This window comes from Salvelinus namaycush, chromosome 8 (genome assembly GCF_016432855.1).
Source record: "Salvelinus namaycush isolate Seneca chromosome 8, SaNama_1.0, whole genome shotgun sequence".
NCBI lineage: Eukaryota > Metazoa > Chordata > Actinopteri > Salmoniformes > Salmonidae > Salvelinus > Salvelinus namaycush.
In genome coordinates this window covers 13445904-13469080 of record NC_052314.1, presented here as the reverse complement: position 1 = coordinate 13469080, position 23177 = coordinate 13445904, and the positions used below count along the sequence as shown (strand labels likewise).

At 45.2% G+C, this 23177-nt stretch overlaps 1 protein-coding gene across 1 annotated transcript in view; it reads right to left on the bottom strand.

The window, feature by feature from the left end:
- LOC120052411 (peroxisome proliferator-activated receptor alpha-like) overlaps positions 1-15380 on the bottom strand; it is a 69023-nt gene extending 53643 nt beyond the window's left edge. The window contains exon 1 of the mRNA XM_038999294.1: positions 15204-15380. The gene's annotated coding sequence lies outside the window, so the exon portion shown is untranslated. The remainder of the gene's footprint in view (positions 1-15203) is intronic.
- Between the last annotated feature and the right edge of the window lie 7797 nt (positions 15381-23177).

Here is a 23177-nt window from a genome sequence, read left to right as displayed (position 1 = left end):
CCTCAAGGTGCGAACTCCGGGCGCACCCCTAAAACTCAAGGGGAGGGTCTGGGTGGGCATCTGTCCGCGGTGGCGGCTCCGGCGGTGGACGAGGACACCACTCCACCACTGTCTTTGTCCCTCTCCTTCGCGTCCTTTGAGTGGCGACCCTCGCCCCCGACCATGGTCCAGGAACCTTCACTAAGGCCCCTCCTACATAGAGGAGACAGCTCAGGACAGAGAGGTAGCTCAGGACAGAGAGGTAGCTCAGGACAGAGAGGTAGCTCAGGACAGAGAGGTAGCTCAGGATAGAGAGGTAGCTCCGGACAGAGAGGTAGCTCCGGACAGAGAGGTAGCTTAGGACAGAGGGACAACTCTGTACTAATGGCAGCTCCGGACTGAGTGGCAGCTCCGGACTGAGTGGCAGCTCCGGACTGGGTGGCAGCTCCGGACTGGGTGGCAGCTCCGGACTGGGTGGCAGCTCCGGACTGGGTGGCAGCTCCGGACTGAGTGGCAGCTCCGGACTGAGTGGCAGCTCCGGACTGAGTGGCAGCTCCGGACTGAGTGGCAGCTCATGACTGGAGGGCAGCTCATGACTGGAGGGCAGCTCATGACTGGAGGGCAGCTCATGACTGGAGGGCAGCTCATGACTGGAGGGCAGCTCATGACTGTAGGGCAGCTCATGACTGTAGGGCAGCTCATGACTGTCGGGCAGCTCATGACTGTAGGGCAGCTCATGACTGTAGGGCAGCTCCTGACTGGCTGGCGGCTCTGGCAGCTTCTGACTGGCTGGCGGCTCTGGCAGCTCCTGACTGGCTGGCGGCTCTGGCAGCTCCTGACTGGCTGGCGGCTCTGGCAGCTCCTGACTGGCTGGCGGCTCTGGCAGCTCCTGACTGACGGACGGCTCTAGCGGCTCCTGACTGACGGACGGCTCTAATGGCTCGGGACAGACGGGCGGCTCTAATGGCTCGTGGCAGACGGATGGCTCAGAAGGCGCTGGGCAGACGGATGGCTCAGAAGGCGCTGGGCAGACGGATGGCTCAGACGGCGCTGGGCAGACGGATGGCTCAGACGGCGCTGGGCAGACGGATGGCTCAGACGGTGCTGGGCAGACAGATGGCTCAGACGGTGCTGGGCAGACAGATGGCTCAGACGGTGCTGGGCAGACGAGCAGTGCAGGCGGCGTTGGGCAGACAGCCGACTCTGACCTGCTGAGGCGCACAGTAGGCCTGGTGCGTGGTGCCGGAACTGGTGGTACCGGACTGGAGACACGCACCTCAAGGCTAGTGTGGGGAGCAGGAACAGGGCACACTGGACTCTTGATGCGCACTATAGGCCTGGTGCGTGGTACCGGAACTGGAGGTACCGGGCTGACGGCACGCACCTCAGGGCGAGTGCGGGGAGAAGGAACAGTGCGTACAGGGCTCTGGAGACACACAGGAGGCTTGATGCGTGGTGCCGGCACTGGTGGTACTGAGCTGGGGCGGGAAGGTGGCGCCGGATATACCGGACCGTGCAGGCGTACTGGCTCCTTTGAGCACTGAGCCTGCCCAACCTTACCTGGTTGCATGCTCCCCGTAGCCCGTCCAGTGCGGGGAGGTGGAATAACCCGCACTGGGCTGTGTTGGCGAACCGGGGACACCATGCGTAAGGCTGGTGCCATGTACACCGGCCCGAGGAGACGTACTGGAGGCCAGATATGTTGAGCCGGCTTCATGGCACTTGGCTCAATGCTCACTCTAGCCCGGCTAGTGCGGGGAGGTGGAATAACCCGCACCGGGCTATGAACACGTACAGGAGACACCATGCGCTCTACTGCGTAACACGGTGTCTGCCCGTACTCTCGCTCTCCACGGTAAGCCCGGGAAGTTGGCGCAGGTCTCCTACCTGACTTCGCCACACTACCCTTTAGCCCCCCCCCCAAGAAATTTTTGGGTTGTACTTGCGGGCTTCCAGCCTTGCTTCCGTGCTGCCTCCTCATATCGTCGCCTCTCCGCTTTAGATGCCTCCAGCTCCGCCTTGGGACGGCGACACTCCTCTGGCTCTGCCCAGGGTCCTTCTCCATCCAGAATCTCTTCCCATGTCCAATCCTCCTTGACCCACTGCTGCTGTCGTTGCTGTCCGTTAACCCGCTGCTTGATCTGGGTTTGGTGGGTGGTTCTGTAACGATCGTCGTCATATTCCTCCTCCTCGGATGAGGAGGAGCATGGATCAGACCAACACGCAGCGAGGTATGTTGACATAATGATTTATTAGACAAAAACGACGAAACACGAAATAACACTTTAGAAATACAAAATAACAAAACGAACTAAACAGACCTAAACTTACGAACTTACATGAAACGAAGAACACACGAACAGGAACAGACAAACCGAAACAGTCCCGTGTGGTAACATGTACTGACACGGAAGACAACCACCCACAACAATCAATGTGAACACACCTACCTTAATATGGCTCTCAATTAGAGGAAATGAAAACCACCTGCCTCTAATTGAGAGCCATACCAGGCAACCCATTAACCCAACATAGAAAACACATAACATAGACTACCCACCCAAACTCACGCCCTGACCAATTAAACACATACCAAACAACAGAAAACAGGTCAGGAACGTGACACTTTCACTCTCTCTCCCCCTGTATTTACCCCTTTCTTTCACTCTCTCTCCCCCTGTATTTACCCCTTTCTTTCACTCTCTTTCCCCCTGTATTTACCCCTTTCTTTCACTCTCTCTCCCCCTGTATTTACCCCTTTCTTTCACTCTCTCTCCCCCTGTATTTACCCCTTTCTTTCACTCTCTCTCTCTGTTGCTCCAAGAAGCACTTAACAACAACTTAAGCCACAGTACACCTCAGCTCTGTTCCAAATTCTTGGCTGCTGCCATGCCGAGCTTACTTCCAAATCAGTCAGCAGGATCCGACACAAAGCAGCGTTAAAAAAACACTCTGTCCAAAATGTACTGTACATTTCAGAGTGGGAAAACCAATCTATCCAAGCTGTTTTATCCACTGGACATCTGGAGGACTAGCTGAAGAGGAAGGAATTGTATATGTGCAGCACAGGCAGTCACTATGCACTATATTCTCCAGAAAGAGCAGTACAATAGCCACAGGCCAAATATCAACACCATAATATACTATTGCCCACATCCACACGAGTCACTTACTGTAAAGTAGGTTTATATGATCTGTTTACAATGTTCACTGTTTACTACTTCCTCTGTCTTTACGGATTGTATCCACTCTCCCAGATACACAGCTGGAAGAGAGAGGCGGACAAGACAAGTGCACATACCTCCTCCCCTGCCCAGCTGAGAGACGTGCAGGAATGTGTCCCTCCCTTCCCCTAACCAGATGCTGTCCCCACTGTGCCAAGCAGCTCAGGCCTGGAAACAGTGGCACGGGAGGGTCAGGGCAGACAATGTCCCCATATCTATGTACCAGGATCATCAGTCTGTGCCCATGTGGATTGGGTTGGCAGGACTCCTGGCTAGCAGCTGCTAGCCAAACTTCATCATCCGTCTGACTGATGAGGATGGAGTAGCATATGTAACACTGATAAGAAAGCTTTACGGTAAAGCTTAGCATTTGACTGATATTGATGGGGTAAGTTGTGCAAAGCGAAGGAAAGTGAGGAGGGAACATAGTTTGCTGTCCTTGCATGAAGGGCAGCATTCGGTGAAGGCCATCTTCATACTGTGGAGCATGTGAATGATGGTCACTGGTCACACATTTAAAGCTCACCTCATTTTTTCTTGCTTGTTCAATGCCTTAAAGCACAGCCGACAGGGGTAAAACAATAGCAGACACGCAACAATGAGCTTTTCTACCCTCCGTATTACAGCAGGAACAGCATGTGCATGAAAAAACAAACAGGGGGCTGAGGACAGAACAAGGTTCCATCTTGATCGCTGCGTGAATTCTGTCTGTTTCTGAAGTAAATACTACCACAAGGACACACATTGGGAGATGGACGTTGAGAGCGCTTCTCCCTGCTAGATCAGCTGTGTGGGTCCTGTTACATTTTCCAGCATGACATTGGAATCCTGTACTCCCCCGGTGTGGCTGCCAAGTCAGCCAACATGTTTGTTGGGTTGGGAGTTAGGCATGCAGCGGAAAACGGAGCGGTACAGTAGTGTTCGACAAAATTGCACTACCCAAAAGACACTCTTCGTGGAATGAGACAGCTTCCGTCCATAGGCCCAGTTTGCTACACACTGTTACAGCTAATGTTGCAGCCTGAGGGAGTTGTGATAGTTTAGGTTGCCCCTACTCACTGGTTCACTAACCGTAACGGTTGGAGTTGACAAACTGTTCCTGGGCCAGTGTGTGTGCCTCTCAAACACACATAAACTACAATTTTGTCACCTAATTCATTCTATTTATTCTAAACAGCATTTATATGCCAAGTAGGTGCTAAGATTATTTGAACTGCAACAGTTTCCCTTTAGATACACTACCGTTCAAAAGTTTGGGGTCACGTAGAAATGTCCTTGTTTTTGAAAGAAAAGCACATTTTTTGTCCATTAAAATAACATCAAATTGATCAGAAATACAGTGTAGACATTGTTAATGTTGGAAATGACTATTGTAGCTGGAAAGGGAAGATTTTTCATGGAATATCTCCATAGGCGTACAGAGGCACATTATCAGCAACCATCACTCCTGTGTTCCAATGGAACGTTGTGTTAGCTAATCCAAGTTTATAATTTTAAAGGGCTAATTGATCATTAGAAAACCCTTTTGCAATTATGTTAGCACAGCTGAAAACTGTTGTTCTGATTAAAGAAGCAATAAAACTGGCCTTCTTTAGACTAGTTGAGTATCTGGAGCATCAGCAGTTGTGGGTTTGATTACAGGCTCAAAATGGCTACAAACAAAGACCTTTCTTCTGAAACTCGTCAGTCTATTCTTGTTCTGAGAAATGAAGGCTATTCTATGCGACAAATTGCCAAGCAACTGAAGATCTCGTACAATGCTGTGTAATACTCCCTTCACAGAACAGCACAAACTGGTTCTAACCAGAATAGAAATAGGAGTGGGAAGCCCCGGTGCACAACTGAGCAAGAGGACAGGTACATTAGAGTGTCTAGTTTGATAAACAAATGCCTCACAAGTCCTCCACTGGCAGCTTCTTTAAATAGTACCCACAAAACACCAGTCTCAAAGTCAACAGTGAAGAGGCGACTCCGGGATGCTCGCCTTCAAGGCAGAGTTCCTCTGTCCAGTGTCTGTGTTCTTTTGTCCATCTTAATCTTTTATTTTTATTGGCCAGTCTGAGATATGGCTTTTTCTTTGCAACTCTGCCTAGAAGGCCAGCATCTCGGAGTTGCCTCTTCACTGTTGACGTTGAGACTGGTGTTTTGCGGGTACTATTTAATGAAGCTGCCAGTTGAGGACTTGTGAGGCGTCAGTTTCTCAAACTAGACATTCTAATGTACTTGTCCTCTTGCTCAGTTGTGCACCGGGGCTTCCCACTCCTCTTTCTATTGAAACAGAACCACTGAAAAACACTAGCACTCCTGGCCAACCATGTCTCTTAAGTATCACCCTTATAAACAGTTTTAATTAAGCTCCATGGAATATACAGTGCATCGGAAGTATTCAGACCCCTTGACTTTTTCTACATTTTGATACAGCCTTATTCTAAAATGGATTCAATTGTTTTTTCCCCCTCATCAATCGACACACAATACCCCATAATGACAAAGAAAAAACAGGTTTTTAGAAATGTTTGCTAATTTATAAAAAATGAAAAAATGAAATATCACATTTACATAAGTATTCAGACTTATTAAGTACTTTGTTGAAGCACCTTTGGCAGCGATTACAGCATTGAGTCTTCTTGGGTATGACGCTACAAGCTTGGCACACCTGTATTTGGGGAGGTTCTCCCATTCTTCTCTGCAGATCCTCTCCAGCTCTGTCAGGTTGGATGGGGAGTGTTGCTGCACAGCTATTTTCAGGTCTCCAGAGATGTTCGATCAGGTTCAAGTCCGGGCTCTGGCTGGGCCACTCAAGGACATTCAGAAACTTGTCCCGAAGCCACTCCTGCAATGTCTTGGCTGTGTGCTTAGGGTCGTTGTCCTATTGGGAGGTGAACCTTTGCCCCAGTCTGAGGTCATGAGCGCTCTGGAGCAGGTTTTCATCAAGGATCTCTCTGTACGTTGCTTCATCTTTGCCTCGATCCTGACTAGTCTCCCAGTCCCTGCTGCTGAAAAACATCCCCACAGCATGATGCTGCGACAACAATGAAGACTCTCTCCTTCGGGAAGGTGCCAGGTTTCCTCCAGGCGTGATGCTTAGCATTTAGGCCAAAGAGTTCAATCTTGGTTTCATCAGACCAGAGAATCTTGTTTCTCATGGTCTGAGAGTCTTTAGGTGCCTTTTGGAAACCTCCAAGCGGGTTGTCATGTGCCTTTTACTGAGGAGTGGCTTCCATCTGACCACTCTACCATAAAAGCCTGATTGGTGGAGTGCTGCAGAGATGGTTGTCCTTCTGGAAGGTTCTCCCATCTCCACAGAGGAACTCTGGAGCTCTGTCAGAGTGACCATCGGGTTGTTGGTCACCTCCCTGATCAAGACCCTTCTCCTCTGATTAATCAGATTGGCTGGGCAGCCAGCTCTAGGAAGTCTTGGTGGATCCAAACATCTTCCATTTTTTTAGAATGATGGAGGTCACTGTGTTCTTGGGGAATTTCAATGCTGCAGATATTTTTTGGTACCCTTCCCCAGATCTGTGCCTCGATACAATCCTGTCTCTGAGCTCTATGGACAATTCCTTTGACCTCATGGCTTGGTTTTTGCTCTGACATGAACTGTCAACTGGGGGACCTTATGTAGACAGATGTGTGCCTTTCCAAGTCATGTCCAATCAATTGAATTTATCACAGATGGACTGCAATCAAGTTGTAGAAACATCTCAAGGATGATCAATGGAAACAGGATGCACCTGAGCTCAATTTCGAGTCTCATAGCAAAGGGGCTGGGTTTCTGTACAGCACATTGTGACATCGGCTGATGTAAAAAAGGCTTCATAAATACATTTTATTGATTGATTGATTATGTAAATAAGGTATTTCTGTTTTTTAGTAGATTGCTGAGGGAAAAAAAGTATTTAATACATTTTAGAAAAGGGCTGAAACGTAACAAAATGTGGAAAAAGTCAAGGGGTCTGAATACTTCCGAATTCAGTAGGAACAGCCCTTCTCCACAACATAGTGTTGATAAATAATTTCCACTTACACCTAGGCTCATCCAATCAACTGATCAGGCTGCAGTGGCACTCTGAGCTGGTCAGTGGGGCTTTACAGTGGGGCTCTACAGTAGAACGTCTACGGCGGAACATCTACGAAGACTGGTCAGGGCTTTACCCAGTAATGGAATCAGACATTACTAGAGCAGAAGAGGCTGAAACTAGGTGACTGATTTCTCTAGACGGGCCTCACGTAGCGAGACGTGGCCGAGCCCAACCCCACTCCCACCTCCACCTCCGACTCACCAGCCACATGGATGCCTAAACCCCACCTCCCACCCCTTCGGCCACATACACTCCGCTCCAACCTGCCAGATACAGTAGACCCCGAGTCCAACACTACGGAGCACAGAGATAGAGAGAAAGAGCCGCTCAAGTGAGCCCATCACAAGCATCATAGGAAAACCAGTTCAATCCGGCAACCATAGATTTAAGCCCCTTGGGGTTCAAAGTACCCTGACAGTCAGTCAGCTGACATCAATGGGCCATGATGATGATGATGGCTCCTCCCCATCCTTAGCTCAGACAAGCTCCTGTCCAGAGCAGCTTACAGTAAGTCTGTCTGTGACCCAATCCTATAGATGGGACTGAGGGATTTTACCATGGAAGATCTAGGCTTCGTCAAAAATGGCACCCTATTCCCTTTGCAGTGCACTACTGTTGAGCAGGGCCCATAGGGTAGTGCACCATTAAGGGAATATGGTACCATTTGGGATGCATACCTAAGGGAACCTGGTGGTGAAGATGAAGGTCAGCCTGTGGTTTGAGAGGACGTTCCGAGGGGGAAAACACATGGTATCTCTCATAACCCTTTGGGCACACACTGGTTGAATAAATGTTGTTTCCATATAATTTCTATGAAATTACGTTTTAACCAATGTGGAATAGACGCTGAATAGACGTCTGTGTCCAGTGGTAAGTCCTGGAGTAGTGATGTGCGGTCAGGGTAGGGAGGGTAGGCAGTGCCTACCCTGTAAAAATGAATGAACACTTGTGGTGATCTGGTACAAAATGCGCAAGGATGTTAGGGGAAAGTCTGCCTCAACGTGTGCCTTTTTCCCGCCCTTCAAACTCCAAACTCAAAGCATTGACATGACTTGCGCATGTGTGTTTCTACCCTATACTGCCAGCTTCGCTGCCTTTCATGTGTCAATATGTCCCCTTCATTTTCATTGCACTCAAATAATACATACTCCCTCCTGCCTGAGGACGTCACACGTTATCTGCAGCCTTTTGACAGTTACGTTCATTTTACTGCTAGCTAAAATAAGCTGATCAGGATGGCTGAAATATTGCATCTGAAACAGTTTCCAAAGTTGGATTTTCTAGCAAAACAGGGGGTGATAAGGAAGACCAACACCTGAGTTTAGGGACCTACATCAAAGGAAGGGCCAGAAATAACATGATCATTTCAATCTCAGTGGTATCAACAAAAAAACTGCCTCTGTGGCAGAGCTGCTAGCAGCCGACTCTACATCTTCCCCTGCCTGCTGTTCTCCACCAGTGACAGCGTGTGGACAACATCTGGTTACTGTGACTTGGACAACTTGCCTACAGCACTCAACAAGCATGAAAAATCTGTGTCTCACATCCAAAGCCATATAGCTCTTAAGATAGATCTGGCATTGAATGAACAACAGAGATTGAACGTCAGCACAATGCAAAGGTAAAAGAGAACCGCGAGATTTTGAAAGACCTAGCTAATTAATGCTACATCATGCTACCTACGTAGGTAAACAGGAGTTGGCATTTCGTGGCAACGATGAGAGTGCCAGCTCATCAAACAGGCCCAGGGGCAACTATGTGGAACTATTACATATGTCTTTGCTGAAAATAATGAACAGTTAGCAACCCATTTAATGACCACCACCATCCTTTTTTTGCTCAAGGCCTGTAAGGGAATTTTCAATGAATGCATTTGTTAAAAAAAAGAAACATCTACATTTTATTAACCTTTCTTTTTTTTTTACAACACAAACCATCCACACACAAACATCCACAACATCACACCTAGACCCACCTGCTCACACCCCCTTCTCCAGTGCCTACAGTACATCACTCTCCGCCACATGGCCTCATACTGCACCATTTTGTTTCTGTCCATCGGCCAACGCACTTTCAACACAAAGCTGTCATCAAGGCAAAGGGTGGCTATTTGAAGAATCTCAAATATGAAATATATTTTGATTTGTTTAACACTTTTCTGGTTACTACATGATTCCATATGTGTTATTTCATAGTTTTGATGTCTTCACTATTATTCTACAATGTAGAAAATAGTAAAAATAAAGAAAAACCCTTGAATGAATAAGTGTTCTAAAACTTTTGAACGGTAGTGTATATCTCAATCAGTTGCGCCGTCTACCATTATTACGTTACATGTCTATTGTGTTAGTATATATCTCAATCAGTAGCGCTGACTACTAGGCATTTTGTATGTATAGTGCTGTCTACATGTAGGCCTACTTGCTGGCATTTGGGCTGCTGTCTGTAGTGCTGAAAGTCCCCTGTTCGTGCAGGGCACAAGCTATTAGGGCCTGTGAATGTGTGTCTAATGTTTGCGTCGCCTATCTTCTGCTGTTTGATGATTGGTTGTGGTTGTTTGATGGTTATCTTTGTGATCCTGTCATACCGATAAACACCGTAGCAAAAATCCACTTTATGAGTGTGTGTGCGTGCCAGTGAGAGAAGGGTATAGAAAGAGCTTTCCCGGCATCAGACCTTACCCGGCATCAGACCTTACCGGGCATCAGACCTTACCCGGCATCAGACCTTACCCGGCATCAGACCTTACCCGGCATCAGACCTTACCGGGCATCAGACCTTACCGGGCATCAGACCTTACCCGGCATCAGACCTTACCGGGCATCAGACCTTACCCGGCATCAGACCTTACCCGGCATCAGACCTTACCGGGCATCAGACCTTACCGGGCATCAGACCTTACCGGGCATCAGACCTTACCCGGCATCAGACCTTACCGGGCATCAGACCTTACCCGGCATCAGACCTTACCGGACATCAGACCTTACCCGGCATCAGACCTTACCCGGCATCAGACCTTACCCGGCATCAGACCTTACCCGGCATCAGACCTTACCCGGCATCAGACCTTACCGGGCATCAGACCTTACCGCACACTACTGCTCTGGAGCTAATCCAATGGTTACTAGAGAGAGAGATCATTCATGCACAGACAGGGAAGTACATAGATACACATACACACATGTACAAACAAGTGCACACATGTGCATGAACGCATGCACGTACACACACACGCACGCCTCAACACATACACACGCTCATACGCATGCCAATACCTCCATGAACAGATCCTTTGTATTGCAGAAGCCTCTTACTGGTGTATGGTGTCATTTCTCTTCAGAAATGACTCTCAACTGTCTCAACAAAGTCACCTAATGAACATGCATACCAGGCTTCCGAAAGAGGATTCTTGTTGCAAACCTACTGACAACATGTTCTTTATGGACTCACAGAGAAAGACCGGTGATAAATGTAAGAAAGAACGCAGTTAAGAGGAAACCAGAAAGTCCTGTTTGAGGAGAAAAGAGAAATCCCTCCCCTCTGTCTCTCTTTCTTTTTGTCTGTCTCTTTCTTCCTCTGTCTTTGTGTCTCTATGCAGCTGTCTAAAGCAGCCAAGCACAAGCTGATTACAGGTCTCAGGTTCCTAGAGTAGAGACAAGTCTCTCACAGTGCAGCAAAGCCACATAGAAACAGACTGCCTAAGGACAGAGCAGGAGAAGTCTCCCATAGATCTTTAGGAATAGACTAAACATGTACACCACATGGTTAGGAAGGGACTGAGTCCTGAGATTGTGGGTCAAAGACATTATGTAGGAACTATTCATCTGCAGTGTTTCTAAACTATATCTCTGTGGAGTGTGATGTGAAGTTGCATGAAAAGCTCTGATGAGAAATTATACCTTTTAGAAAAGTAAAGAAGATCCATTGGGTTCTTTCAGTGCATGCAGTAACCAACTCAACAGGCAGCTTAAACTCTATCATTGGCGCAGGGAAGAGAACAGTTTTGCAGGTGCACATTGAAGGGCTGTTGAGGAATAGCTCATACATAAATATCAGATTAATTGACAAAAAATATATATATATTTGTCACATGCTCCGAATACATCAGGTGTAGACCTTACCGTGAAATGCTTACTTACAAGCCCTTAACCAACAATGCAGTTCAAGAAATAGAGTTAAGAAAATATTTACTAAATAAACTATAGTAAAAAAATTAAATAAAAAGTAACACAATAAAATGACATAACAATAACGAGGCTCTATATACAGGGGGTACCGGTACCAAGTCAATGTGCGGGGGTACAGGTTAGTCGAGCATTTTGGACCTAAACTTGGTGCTTCAGTACCGCTTGCCGTGCGGTTGCAGAGAGAACAGTCTATGACTTGGGTGACTAGAATCTTTAACAATTTTTTGGGCCTTCCTCTGACACGCATAGTAAATAGGTCCTGGATGGCAGGAAGCTTGGCCCCAGGTGATGTAATGGGCCGTACGCTCTACACTCTGTAGCGCCTTACGGTCGGATGCCGAGAAATTGCCATACCAGGCGGTGATGCAACCGGTCAGGATGCTCTTGATAGTGCAGCTGTAGAATTTTTGAGGATCTGGGGACCACTGCCAAATCTTTTCAGTCTCCTGAGGGGGAGACTGTCTTGGTGTGTTTGAACCATGATAGTTTGTTGGTGATATGGACACCAAGGTGGCAGGTAGCCTAGTGGTTAGAGCGTTGGGCCAGGAACCGAAAGGTTGCTAGATCAAATCCCTGAGCTGACAAGGTAAAGATCTGTTGTTCTGCCCCTGAACAAGGCAGTTAACCCCTAAGTCATCATTGTGAATAAGAATTTGTTCTTAACTGACTTGCCTAGTTAAATGAAACTCTTGACCCACTACAGCCCTGTTGATGTTAATGGGGTCCTGTTCTGCACTCCTTTTCCTGTAGTCCACGATCATCTCCTTTGTCTTGCTCACATTTTAGGGAGAGGTTGTTGTCCTGGCACCACACTGCCAGACCTCCAGACCTCAGTTGCCTATTGCAACTGAAAACGCGATCCTCAGGGACCTTAGCTTACAACTGTATAATCACATAAGAAGTAAGTAGGAAGCTGGAAGTGCTGGAAGCTGTATGAAATGCATGAAAATAACTCCATTCTTTTTATCATTTTGGTGGCAGATCTTTTTTTTTTACCCACCTTTTCTCCCCTACTGTCTTGTCTCATCGCTGCAACTCCCGTACGGACTCAAGAGAGGCAAAGGTCCGAAACACATCCAACCCGGAAGCCAGCCGCACCAATGTGTCAGAGGAAACACCGTACACCTAGCGACCTGGTAGCATGCACTGCACCCAGCCCGCCACAGGAGTCGCTAGTACGCGATGAGACAAGGATATCCCTGCCAGCAAAACCCTCCCTAACCCAGACGACGCTGGGCCAATTGTGCACCGCCCCATGGGCCTCCCGGTCACAACAGAGCCTGGGCTCTAACCCAGAATCTCTGGTGGCACAGCTAGCTCTGCGATGCAGTGCCTTAGACCACTGCGCTACCCGGGAGGCCTCAACCATGGCAGATCATTGCTGGACCTTAAAACAAGTAGAAACTTTTCAGCGTGAAGCTGGCCTAGGTGGAAAGTTTCACTGATGGAAGGGTGACCTTAGAACTAAAGGCAAACTCCACGTCCACATGGCCCTGGCAGTATGAAGAAGGGCCCCAAGGCAGCAACCAGAGAGACTAATGTAACCCTCAACTACTAGATGACTAAAAGAAGGTAACAAGTGGATAAAAATCCCAACCAGCTTGGATGTGGAAAAACACGGGCAGCATTCCTGTAGCTTGGAGGACTGGGGCAGGGACAGGAACAGCAGGATTTGGGTCAAGTTTCAGACTCACAGAGGAAGTGTGCAATTTGGCACTGAAAGGCTCTATTGGTAGGTTGTTGATTCCCTTCATAAGAGATCATTGCACGGCAAGCATTATACACAGACTAGGTTACAATTAAGTTTGATTAATATATATTTTGTGTAATGTGCATAACTTTGATCTGCTAAAAAAGCAAGTAATTTCGGCACCAAGTTACGTACTTAATGTAGGTATGAACTAACCATCAGCATTCTAGAAATAACTTTATATTGTACTTATATATCCTTCACAAACCCTTTATAAACGTATTATGAAGCCCATTATAAAGACCTGACCATTTAGACACACATGTGGGACCATTTTATCCCATCTGTATACACACATAGAAAAGTATAGATAAGTATAATAGTATATCGTTTATAGATAGTGTGAATGAAGTACATTTATTCTAGAAACAGAGCAAACCTGGAAATATCCTCATGATTAGAAGAGAGGCAAACCTGCAGGCCAGAACAAAAGGATGATCACCCTGAGCACTGAGCCAATTCTCAACACATGCGTCATCTTCCCTTACAGTAATACACATTCACTATCAACAGGCCTCCAAGCTTTCTCCCAAAACCTGACCTCCCAGACACACGTTTTAGCATCATTACTGATTCTGTCCTCAACACCACCTCTCACCCCTATTTGCCATTTAAAGACCAACGTCAAAGTGTAGGCTAGTCATACTCAACATAATAGTATACTCATTATGATAAAAAGTATTACTACTGAGTTATTCTGAAAGAGAAAAATCCTAAACATTTTCTACAAGTTGTGTTTATCATAAAAATAAACACAAACCTCAAACTCCAATTATCAGGATAAGGATAGGCTCCACTAGGGAAATAATTTGTTACTTTGTTTCAATAAGTGTGCATTGTCCAAAAGGTAGCCTAAGCTGGGAAAAATAAAAACAATTACATTGTAGTAAACTCAACAATGTCATGCATATGCAACTTGCAGCCTAATTATGTATAAGAATGTTACAAAGCTCACATGTTACAAAACTCTCATGGCAATTTTCCAATACATTATTTATAGAAGTAGCCTAACCCTTTAACCTTTTCTTGCCCAGGGACCCCCTCTCAGGCAAACTGGCGACCCAGGGACCCATCATACATTAGCAACAATATATATTTTTTAAATGCATGTCTTGTCTTATGGTCAAGTGAATGAGAATGTCAAGGAGAAGTAATTCACATTATAAAATAAATAGATTTGGTCGTTTTTTATTATTATTTTTACCTCCCCACATTATAATTGAAAGTGTAAACTCGAACATAGCCTATTAGCTAGAAAGGTAACTTCAAATACATTTTCGCTAAGAACAGCTATTTAGCTGGTTAAACAAAGGTTAGCCGTGTGCTGGAAAACATGTATGTCCAAGTCAAGAAAGCCCTTGCCGTACTGGTAGCGAGTACTTTTTCAAAGCCCATGTCAGATACTCCAGTGAGTGTAATTGGCTCCAATGAGTTCAATTTGTTCAATATTAGGAGTTGAGAAATAAAGTTGCCATCATTAGAAAGAAAACATTCTCCTCAACTGTAGGTATGTCATTCAACACGGGTTTATTCTGTTGTTGCTAGCGATATTCATTAAAACATTGAAATAATCAAATAATCAAAACCACTTAATTTTTTATATTTATATATATATATTTTCGCGGACCCCTGCAGTACGGACCCCTGGAGCTATCAATAGCCATTGGCCTACATCCCAAAAAGCATGTATCATATACATACGTCGGATGCGCAGGCGTACTCGACTGTACAATAACAATGGCCCCAGATATCTTGTTGCAACATGCATTCATTGATTTTTCAGTTTTTTTGCTGAAACTATCATGAATGGGATAAATTCCTTAAAAATATCAGTCGATGAACACCAGCAAATTTCAATCTTAACACTTCAATTCAATGTCAAAACTATACAGTCTAGAAATTCTGCGATATCAGGCATGAAGCAAGCAATGCATTGAGAGTCACGTCAATGTGTGATAATAAACCTATCAAATCGATCTACCTTACAATGGACCGCCCGATCCGAAGCCGACATCCCGTCAGAAACCTCCGTGCGTTGAGAAGCTGTCAGTGCGAGTTCGGGTGGAACAAGGACGGAAAGAATTGTCCCCTTCAACACGTCCTTGTTTGTCTCCTAAACAACTCTGCTGCTGTCAAAATCGCCCACATACAGCCACTGCCCACCAGCCGGAACTGACGTAATGATTGACAGCTGATGTGAAAGAACCACAAACCCCCCCTGACACACCTATCTTTTCAGCGAATAGAAAGAGCCCGTCTTTCCCTTGAGCAGGACGCCCCCTAACAAAGGAATGACATTAGGGAGTAAGGCAATAATCCAACTCATGTTCACTAGCTGCTGCGTTGGTCAATGTAGTAGGACAAATGTTCACAGAAGCGTGAAGACCAGAAATATGGGTATTTTAATAACTTATATTCTTATATCTACAGTACTAAATGTTTTTATATGTATGTACATGTATTACAGGGTTATAAACATCACCTACAGCTCCTATTGTTGTTCCTGTACTACTGTGCATTCCTCTTATCATAATAAAATAGGATCTTATTCTGCATTGAAGGGTGCTGCTCTTACTCCCGTATTCAGTGCTGCAGAAGGCACACATCCTGTGGTCAGACAACCCCTGAAATGTCATCACACACGGACACGTCACGTGACTCTACTACATGTCATGTGTCATGCCCCCCTGCCTCCACAGCTCACCACTGGCCCAAGACATAGGACTTGATTTTACATTTCAGTCATTTAGCAGAAGCTCTTTTCCAGTGCGACTTACAGGAGCAATGAAAGTTAAGTGCTTTGCTCAAGGGCACATAGACAGATTTTTCACCTAGTCGACTCAGGGATACGAACCAGCAACCTACTGGCCAAAATGCCCATAGCATTTTTGACAAGGTCATACTATAGCCTACTGTGCAAACAACACGGGCATACCAGGGCAGGGATGGAGGACCTTGTCAAAGTACAGCTTGTATAAAATATGTTTTAAAAAATACACTTAATTCAAAATAACAGTTTTTATGTTGCCTAAATTCTTCAGCCACGCTTCTGTGAATAATATGAAAACCAGTCAATACAGTATCACTGTGTCACGACCTGACCTTAGAGAGCCTTTTTTATGTCTCTTTTTGGTTTGGTCAGGGTGTGATTTGGGTGGGCATTCTATGTCCTTCACTTCTATAATTTTGTGTTTCTATGTTTTGGCCGGGTATGGTTCTCAATCAGGGACAGCTGTCTATCGTTGTCTCTGATTGGGAACCATACTTAGGTAGCCCTTTTTCCCTCCTTTCGTTGTGGGTAGTTGTCTTTGTTTGTGGCACTATAGCCCTTAAGCTCGGTCGTTTTGTATGGTTTATTGTTTTGTTGGCGTCATTTTAAATAAAGGGAAAACGGCCATGACACACTGTGAAGAATGCCAAACGCATAATGCCGGGGTGTATTAAGTTACCCACAGTTTAACTGATTTAGATACATTTTAATATGGTAATCTTGACAGCTAGCCAAGCCATGAAGTCCTCCAATAAATTGCTGCAATAAGTTCAACATTAAAGAAGAAGTTTCCTTTGTTACAACCAAATCTCTATGTTTGATATAAATGGCATGTTATAGAAGGTTCCAGACATCTTTTTTGTGATATCGCATGTTTTTGAGAAATTTATCCCAAACAACAAATCACTTCTTCGTCCTCGTTGTGTAATATGGAGCCCTGAAAAACATTAACAAAGGCTCCAAAAACACCCAAATACGTCCTTTTAGAAACGACAAAGCGCTCAGTATAGTGATGCAGATGTTAAGATGTTGTACACATGAAATTGTGTCATTCCGAACTTTATCCGCAATGTTATATTCCCTTTTGCACAACTCAAGCCGTTTCCCCATCCAGCTGTTCCATTTTCCTCATAGTCTGCTGTATGTAACTGCCAAAATAAAGGAAACCCGAACGTAAAGCATTTTCGCTGTGGAAAGCATGGGGTGCTTCCACAGGAAGTTTCAGACACTTGTAGAATCTATGGCAAGGTTTTGCTAGGGTGTTGTGGACTGGGATGGTGGATGGGCGTTAACATCTGATTTTAAATGTTGCAAGTTGGATCCAGCGATAGAAAGTTGTTGTTTTTATTTTTGTTTTAAGCCTATCCCAAACCTTAACCCTTACCTTAACCATTCGGAGTTAATGCCTAAACTTAAACATGTGGAGTTAATGCCTAAACGTAACCTTAAACAATTCGAAATTTGACATTTGGAACAACTTCGAAATTTGACGTTTGAGAAAAATGGACGAATGTCTTATTCTGATGTGAGACTGTGAGAGCTGCTAGCAGCACTTTGTATCCCTCATTTACACAATGTTTCCTTTATTTTGGCAGTTACATGTAAAATAGACTGAGCGGTATCGCTGGAGTCGCAACAGAATGGAATAGGCCTATAACGTTGCGGATAAAGTTTGGAATGACACAATTTCACGTGTTCAACATCTTAAGATCTTAAGACATGCATCACTATACTGATAGCTTTGCCGTTTCTAAAAGTGTATCTGGGTGTTTTTGGATCCTTTGTTCATGTTTTTTCAGGGGCCCCATACTACACAATGAGGATGAGGATGTGATTTGCTGTTTGGGGTACATTTCTCAAAATTGTGAAATCATGAAAAAGGTCTCTGGAACCTTCCATAACATCCCATTTACATAAAAATGTAAATTTGGTGTAAAAAAGGAAACATTCCCTTAATGGACCATTTGTGTTTGTACTGGCCTTGTCAGGTGCTAAGTGTGCAACAACCCTCCACTGATTTCTCCTGCAGCCTGTTTCCTCATGTTCTGTCCCTGGTCTGGACTCCATCACACTGTGTCCAGTGCCATTGGCAGAGTGCTGTGTGTTGCTCCATCAGACCTTGGCCCAGATACCCTTCTCCTCTTCCCACACACACACACACACACACACACACACACACACACACACACACACACACACACACACACACACACACACACACACACACACACACACACACACACACACACACACACACACACACACACACACACACACACACACACACACACAGAGCCTCGTGACAAGCGGTAATCGGCAGCTCTCTGCATTCCCTGGAGTGGCTCCAAGGCCCCAGCCACCAGCCATTGCACTGGAGGTTCCCTGGAGCGGCTCCAAGGCCCCAGCCACCAGCCATTGCACTGGAGGTTCCTCGCTGTGAGCAAAGGAACATTAGAAGATAAGGCTCGTTTCAACACTTTTCAGAGGGGTTGTCAAAAAGTGTCGGGCATTGGATTTTTTCTGTCTGCACCTCTTTATTTGGTTTCACAATCTGAATCTGGGGGATTGACACAGAATGTTTCCCCACAACTTCTTCATTGAGGAACAACCCATTGGCTCCCATTTGAGACAGAATGGCACAATGTCCTGAACCTAATTCCTCAAACCTACTTCATTCACCTCGTTTTGCCCAAAAAACCCTGTTTATACCTGACAGGCATCGTTAATCCTAATTTTCTCCGCATTCTGACTGTGCCCACATTTTTAGACAGGTGTAGACGATTTACAGACGCATTAAGATCTGATTGTGATCAGATCTTCCTGACCATAAATGTATAGGATCATGAATCAGTATGAGGAGATGAGATGCAGTACTCTATCATCCTTTTGCACAGATATTTGCTTTCAAACGGCTCATAAATGCCTAGCATAAAGGTACCGTCAAACCACGGCAGGCTTTGGAGTCAGACTGAATCCCAGACTTTCTATTTCTTGTCATCCTTTCAATTACAGTTTTTATTTAATTTATTTTACCTTTATTTTAACAGAGTCCCTCTTTTAAAATAGAGACCAGTCTCTCTTTCACAAGGGAACCCTGTATACAAATAATTTACTAAATACAATATAATGCAAATATACAAAAACTTCAAATACATTCAAGAAACACAATTACATTCATCAGCAAAGAGGGCCCCAATCAGTTTGAACTGCCACAGAGGCACCAGAGCATCCAGCTGTATGAACTCTGTAGATTGTTTCATACATGGTGTGCAAACAAACTAAAAGCAGATTTACCTAACTCTGAGGAGAACAAAGGTATTTCCAGAGTTAGCCATCCCTGAGACCGTGAACGGTAACTCGTATGCCTAAAGGTTATAGCGAAGTTAGAAGTTAGATACAGTGGGAGTTTTTGTAAGAGAGCTTTATAAATAAAAAAGAGAGCGTGACTTCAAAGAGGGCCAGCCTACTTCTGGTAAAGAATGCAGTGATGTGTACTGAACCTGTCTCCCTTAGTAAAGCGAAGTGCGCTATGGTAAACTGATTCTAACAGTTTTAATGAAGTGGCAGCTGCATTCATATAGATCAGGGATGGGAAACATTGATGGGGTGGGGGCCACAAAAAATCTGAACGCATCATGAGGGGCTGCAGTGGCTCAGCGGGTCGGAGTACCCACATACCCTTCACACACAGGCAGAGCCAGCCCCAGGCTTTTGGAAGCACTAAGCAACAACAAAAAAGATCAGTGTACCTAGCATCCCTGATATAGAGGATGTCGTGATAGTCTAGGACCGGTAGGAACGTTGATTGAATGACCTGCTTTCTACTATTTAGCGAGTTTCAACTGTTCACCCATTGGAGTAATGTCTTTATGCTGCCAACTGCGTAGAAATTATTACATTTTTTAGTAGAGATCAAATATCAATCAATATCAATTAAATATCAGTGTCTGGACTACTGGCCTGTAGTGGTTAGAGCGTTGGGCCAGTACCCGGAAGGTTGCTGGATTGAATCCCCGAGCTGACAAGGTAAAAATCTGTCGTTATGCCCCTGAGCAAGGCAGTTAACCCACTGTTTGCCAGGCGCCGAAGAAGTGGATGTCGATTAAGGCAGCCCCCCGCACCTCTCTGATTTAGAGAGGTTGGGTTAAATGACACATTTCAGTTGAATACATTCAGTTGGACAACTGACTAGGTATCCCCCTTTCCCCTATGTGGGTCTGGACTTAGTAAAATGGCCCTCTACCCCCACCTGCTGCTGAAATGCACACTGTGCATCACAATTCAATTTACTTAAATTCAGATGCACTCTAAAATCTAATTTAACTGCAAAATAGATTGTGCTGAGAAATTGTTTAGCAATTAGGGACATATATATATATATATATATATATATATATATATATATATATATACAGGAGCAATGTAGAGACTGTATGTTATTGTGTGATTGTTGAGTGGCTCTGGTCTACAAGCAGGCACTAGATGGCAATATAATCACCTTTCTAAATTCAAAGCAGATTTAAATTTCAATGTTCATATTTAAAAATTTGACCTTTTTTTTAACTGGGCAAGTCAGTTAAGAACAAATTCTTATTTTACAATGACCTTCTACCCCCGCCAAACCCTCCCCTAACCCGGACGACGCTGGGCCAATTGTGCGCCGCCCTATGGGATAAGGTAATAAGGTGGAATAGAGCTTGTTCATCCCAGTAAATTGTGTTTCAAGTATTAAAGTGGAATACAATTTATCCAAATGCAGATTGTGACTAAATAAGATTCTGTTTATAATAGGGGAAAGTCATATTTCAGATGGAGGTGTGAGAGGACACCCACTTTGTGGCTTTTTTTCAAGTGAATGCCTTGAAAAGGGTGCAGATGAAGACAGTCACTGTAGGAATGATATGACCTCATCCCACAGGCAGTCACTGTTACCACTTTATCTACAGAAAATGAATAATGTAGTCTAAATGCTCAGTGTCTCCCTGAGACAGAGTGCAGACAGAGAGCCATTGTCTCATGTGTCTTAGTATTCAACTCCCTCTCCTTTGTCACAAGGGCCAAGGCTCAAGTCAGTTCAATATGGTGGCCGGTGGGAGGATTGGGAAGAGGTGCAGCATCCATACTAATCTACGCTGCACTGAGGGAGTGAGAAACTACACACTCATACATTTGGGGGACGGCGAATGCTATTTACAGTGCATTCAGAAAGTATTCAGACCCCTTGACAATTCCACATTTTGTTAATTATAATCTTATTCTAAAATGGATAAAATCGTTTTTTCCCCTCATCAATCTACACACAATACCCCATAACAACAAAGCAAAAACAGGTTTTTAGAATATTTTGCAAAAATGCATTAAAAATAAGAAAATGAAATATCACATTTACATAGGTATTCAGACCCTTTACTCAGTACTTTGTTGAAGCACCTTTGGCAGCGATTACAGCCTCAAGTCTTCTTGGGTATGACGCTACCAGCTTGGCACACCTGTATTTGGGGGGTGTCTCTCATTCCTCTCTGCAGATCCTTTCAAGCTCTGTCAGTTTGGATGGGGAGCGTTGCTGCACAGCTATTTTCAGGTCTTTCGAGAGATGTTCAACCAGGTTCAAGTCCGGGCTCTGGCTGGGCCACTCAAGGACATTCAGAGACTTGTCCCGAAGCCACTCCTGCGTTGTCTTGGCTGTGTGCTTAGGGTCATTGTCCTGTTTGAAGGTGAACCATCGACCCCAGTCTGAGGTCCTGAGTGCTCTGGAGCAGGTTTTCATCAAGAATCTCTCTGTACTTTACGCCATTAATCTTTCCTCGATCCTGACTAGTCTCCTAGTCCCTGCCGCTGAAAAAGATCCCCACAGCATGATGCTGCCACCACCATGCTTCACTGTAGGGATGGTGCCAGGTTTCCTTCAGACCTGACGCTTGGCATTCAGGCTAAATAGTTCAATCTTGGTTTCATCAGACCAGAGAATCTTGTTTCTCATGGTCTGAGAGTCTTTAGGTGCCTTTTGGCAAACTCCAAGCGGGCTGTCACGTGCCTTTTACTGAGGAGTGGCTTCTGTCTGGCCACTCTACCATAAAGGCCTGATTGGTGGTGTGCTGCAGAGATGGTTGTCCTTCTGGAAGTTTCTCCCATCTCCACAGAGGAACTCTAGAGCTCTGTCAGAGTGACCATCGGGTTCTTAGTCACCTCCCTGACCAATGCCCTTCTCCCCCGATTGCTCAGTTTGGTCATGCAGCCCTAGGAAGAGTCTTGGTGGTTCCAAACATCTTCCATTTAAGAATGATGGAGGCCACTGTGCTCTTGGGGAGCTTCAATGATGCAGAAATGTTTTGGTACCCTTCCCCATATCTGTGCCTCGACACAATCCTGTCTTGGAGCTCTATGGACAATTCCTTCGACTTCATGACTTGATTTTTGCTCTGACAAGTATTGTCAACTGTGGGACCTTATATAGACAGGTGTGTGCCTTTCCAAATCATGTCCAATCAATTGAAATTACCCCAGGTCGACTCCAATTAAGTTGTAGAAACATCTCAAGGATGATCAATGGAAACAGGATTTCTCGAAAAAACTGTTTTTGCTTTGCCGTTATGGGGCACTGTGTGTAGAATGCTGAGGATTTTGTTGTATTTAATCCATTTTAGAATAAGGCTGTAACGTAACAAAATGTGGAAAAAGTCAAGGGGTCTGAATACTTTCCGAAGACACTGTATATCAATGCAAATTGTGCCTGAGTAGTTTACTGGCACGTGTACTTGCGATCCGGAACCCTTGGTGTGCCATACGTTTCAAATCTGTACTTGACCTCCTGTTTGTTGAGGTGAATTATACTTCACTCTGCAGTTTTTTTCAAATGAGCTTTAATGAAGCAAGAACACAGTTAATGAAAACATTTGTTTTTGTCATTTAGCAGGTCCCTCTTACCCTCATTTGATGCACATACGCATCAAAGACTTTCATATGATCATTTAAGATGAGAAAAAAGAACAAACCCGCACACTGCTCTTGCTAGTATGGGCTCCTGAGTGGAACAGCGGTCTAAGGCACTGCATCTCAGTGCCAGAGGCATCACTACAGTCCCTGGTTTGAATCCAGGCTGTATCACATTAGGCCGTGGTTGGGAGTTCCATAGGGCGGCGCACAATTGGCCCAGCATCGTCTGGGTTTGGCCAGGGTAGGCCGTCA